This window comes from Ochlerotatus camptorhynchus, unplaced genomic scaffold (assembly GCF_037179485.1).
Source record: "Ochlerotatus camptorhynchus isolate MF236.1 unplaced genomic scaffold, CSIRO-AGI_Acam_v1.1 ptg000248l, whole genome shotgun sequence".
Lineage (NCBI taxonomy): Eukaryota > Metazoa > Arthropoda > Insecta > Diptera > Culicidae > Ochlerotatus > Ochlerotatus camptorhynchus.
The window spans coordinates 1,020,200-1,024,892 of NW_027040738.1; positions in this window are offsets into that span (position 1 = coordinate 1,020,200).

Consider the following 4,693-nt stretch of genomic DNA (forward strand, 5'->3'; position numbering starts at 1 on the left):
CTTCACCCGTGTGGGTCCGGACGTGAGTCTTCAGGTTAAATAAATTGTTTTCCGAATAGTTAAACGGCTTCGGTGTTGAATTTACCAACGAGTGACGGCGGACTTCTTCCTCGTTTGGAAACGAACGCGAACTCAAATATTGAAACAAATACTGGAATATGTGCATATTCGTGTGGGTTTTCATGTTATTCGATTTAGTGAACGTTTTCTGGCAGATCTGACTTGTTATTATTGTGCTGCTTCACGTGATCTCCCATATCGTCCACATTCATGAAGACTTTGATACAGCTGGTACAGATGTTGAACTTCTGATCTGCACTGTAAATCTGTACGTATTGGGCCAGTCCTGTTGGATGATGAAAATACGTTCGATAGACCTTGCACACGAGTGAATTAGTTCGCATGTGTGTTGTTGAATTATTCTTCTCGTTCGAGTGGGTCCTAAAGTGAATCTAAAGTTGAAAGCCTTAAGTATTTTTCACAGTTTTCAGACTTGTACGACTTCTGTCCCGAATGAACCAGCATGTCCTGAAAAAGGTTTCAAACACCAGGATTACATCTGCAACGAAATTACCGCAAAGAATATCCACTGAATCAACATAAAAAGACTATTCCTTTTCAGAGCTTTGTGGTGCACTGTTAGCTTTGCAGTTGTCTAGAACATCTGGTATACAATGCAATCAACCAGTTTTCCATCTCCCTCCGTTCGATGATTCCGGATCCTTTCAAAAGAATTCTATTTTTATCTCACCTCGTCTCACCTCAGTCTCACGTAGTTTTCAGTAACAGTCTCTCGATTCGTTCTTCTCATTTTCCCCGTACTAGTTCCAAGTATTGATTTCATCAGTAGCTTGAGGTTCAATAAATGAAGAAGGACGAATGGATTCAGATTCATCGACGGCCTAATGTACTGCGAGTATACTGATGATCCAACGTGATGACGGAGATCTGAATTATTCCAGTAACATTTAACACTAACATCTAAGTAATATGATCGCTTTTTTTTCACACATTTAACGACCAGAAACCGATATTTACTTATGTAACTACCGATTATAGTAAGTTCCAGCAAGATGTCAATCTCCCATGGAACGAGAAAAATAATTTATAAATTTTGCAAATATGTCAAAGAAAAATCAGCGATATAGACTGAACGAATTCTTTGCCATTATCCGGACTTATTAGACATTTGAAATAAATTTTAATCAAATCAATATATAAAGATTGCTTAAACATAAAATAATTATATTTTAATCATTCATTGGTTAGTAATATTTTTGAGAGAACAACTTCAATGCCAGCTGTCCAGCAGTGCTCCCATTATAGTTAATGAACAACCCAGTGCCTACGAGATGATGCCGAAGGTATACCGATGAATGTGCCCAAGTTGTGCCGAATCTACTTTCGGCACACTGTTCTGAGTGACTTACCCCTTACTTTAATCTCTTCCGAAAAAAATCGGAAACGCTTCGAAAAGTACTGCATCGCTTCATACAAGTTTGGAATCACTTAAAAGAGTATTGAATCACTTCAGAAAAGTTCGGAATCACTTCGGAAAGGACTGAATTGCTTTAGGAATTTTGGAACCACTTTGGAAAATATTGAATCATTCCAAAAAAGTGTGTAACGACTTTCGCAAGTACTGAATCATTTTGGAAAGAACTGAATCATTTGAGCAAAGTTTGGAATCACTTCAGATAGTATTGAATAATTGAGGAAATGTTTTGAATCACTTCAGTAACGCTCGGAACTGCTCCGGAAAGTACTGATTCGATTAATAAAAGATTATAATCACTTCCGTAAGCACTGAATCACTTCAGAAAAGTTATCACCATAAAGGTAGCTCTAAGACCAGAAAGTCCCGAAGAAACGTGCTCAACTTTTTAGCTCAACTCTAGTCCCAAGCTGATCGATGCAGATACCGCCAAATGGTTCAGAGCCTTAGGGCCCAAGCACAATGACAGCGGAAGAGGAACGGCAGCGGGAGCGGAAAAGCCCGATCTGAGTAAGCCTACTGGTCGGATTTAAAACTAGTTTGGGTCATTAGTGAAAGGCTTTCGTTAGTTAGGCTGAGCTGTCAAGCCGAAAATTGGTTGAGAAATACATCGATTGTTTATTTTCATCACAATACGTTAGCAACTATACAAATTGTTCATCCATGAGCCCCCCTCGAAAAGAAATCATCACTGTCAGAAATGACGTTTGACTTCGATTTAGATGGGTTACAGCCCAACTAAAACGTAGCCCACTTAAAGAAAGCCCAATGAGCGAAATTTGATGCACATCTTTGGGCATTATATCACAAACAAACCGACATGAAACTTAAACTTAACTCTTGATCGAGAATCCATAACGGCCGATTCAAATGTGCAGCGATCCCCTGTCAATACTATAGACACTGTATATAGACCGGACAATGTAAAATCATGCAATCTGGTAGCCCTGATAAATGTCATTAATTTGAAAAATAAATCTGGCATCACTTGAATTTGTTCAAACTTTCAGGGAGCAGCTCAATAAGCCAAGAAAAAAAAATTGTTTTCGTTTTTCCTTTGCTTTTGTTTGGATTCCGTTCGTGCATAGAAGCTGTTAAATAAAAGTGCAATTTTCGTCTCTGAGAGTTGGAAAATCTTCCATAAACAGTTCATTGAAGTGCTGATGCGTATCATCCTTCCCGGCAATGCTAAAGTTCTCGAGTCAATCGCCGTTACCGAAGCACCGAGGCAACAGCAGCTTCTTGCTTCGATGTTAATGTAATTGGCATCCAAGAATCATCCAAAACTACGCGGCAACCATGGTTTCCAGTGGGTTTCCGGTACTCCAGTAATGTCTCCCCCACTCGTTTTTCAGTCGTCGTCTCTACCGTGCTCTACCGTACGTTTTTCAGTCTTATTGAAACTTATTGATGGATCGAGAGCAGAGATTCAAATGCCAGTGGCCGGATGTTGTTTTAAAACATATAGCTGGGTAGAGTAAACGCAACCCGTAGTGGATGTTGAAATCGTAATCCTGTTGAGAGAGAGGAACCGTTTCACTATCACAAATCCAGCCACGTACAAATAATATGTTGGAAAAACTTACATAGAGAGAAACGAAATTTTACTAGGAGTTCGCCTCTTTGTTTATATTTTGCTGTTTGTCAAAACAACACTAGATCACAATACTTGCTCCTTTGAAGCAAACCAAAGGATGACAGTCCGTTTGGTTACACTTTTTGACAGTTCGTTTGGCTGCATAAGACAAACGTTGTCCAGTCTATATACAGTGTTTATAGTCAATACCATAGTATTCTTTTTATCGATATAATTTGTCCGGAATATATTAGACACGAAACAACTCATAAATTTTGTACCCGTGTTCGTGGTTAGGATAAATATTTTCCGTGAACACGACTTTCTCTTTTGATAACCACTGCTATGTAAATAGATTTCGGACTATTCTAACCACATAGTTTGATAAAGGAGGTTCTTATCTAGCGTCCAAAACGACAAATACAACAGGAAAATGTTTTGCTTCTGAGTTATCAACGAAAGAGAAAGTCGACGAAGAGAATCAATCAATGCAGATAGGACCCTTTGAAATGTTTATCTAGATTTACGATAGTTCATCGAGATTTAATAACGAATTTTGTTCATTCAACCTGTATGCAAAATCAAGAACTTTTCCAATCTTTCCATCAAACCACTAAACACTGAAGTGAATTTTCTTGAAAGTCTTCCACTGCAGAACTAGAACGAATCAATCTTAAACCACCAAATCTTCAGATAAAACCCGAACCAAAGCCCGGTTGCTGAACCGGAAAGGAAAACCAAAACACCCCACATCAATATGTGTTCGTAAAATTATCGATCGAGTCACATATCAACACAGGATTCACCCAACATATCCGCTGCATTTTCCGAAACGTTTCTACCGTTTATTCACCAACCAAGATCAACCACACGCCACACAAAACAGACTTAAAATCAAAACTGTAAAATTAGAAAACCAGAGAAAATTGTCTCAAAAACCGTAACTCCTAATAAAGATATAAAATTGTACACCGCGATAACAAAACAAAATGCTAATTGAAAGTCCCGTGAGTGTTCCATTTTTTCCTAAATCCGAAAGCAAATTCCTCCCTCTGTCGTCGTCAGTCAGACACGCCACTCTATGTCGGTCAGTCGGACAGCGCTGGCAGAGATTCATGCCAACAACGGGAAAGATTTGCATCTAATTGCATTCTAATGACCGCCGCTGTCAACGATGATATACACACCGGCACGTGGTGGACCCAATCCCGTCCTAGCTTCTTTAATCCTCTTACGTGCAGTTTTCCACCAGTGAAGGTAAAATCTTTCAAAAGCGGGGTAGGTATCACGGAAAGAAAATCTCAGCAACCTACTGGTTTAGTGTGCAAACAAACCAACCTTATCATGATACAACGAAGTGCATTCTACAATTCTATGTTGGGTGTATGACGAACAACGTAACTACACCCTTAAAACAGAAATCATGTCCTACAGTCACGATACCACCAGTAAGTAGATTCGGCTACTCCCTCCCAATTAACAACACCCACAAAAAAGGTGTAAATTATGTCCTGTGGTCACGCAAAACGAACAAACCCTGCACCGGATTGCAACCATTTTTCGCTACTCGACAGTACTTGACCCGGTTTTCACCAAGCCGTAACGAAAAACAAAAAACATCA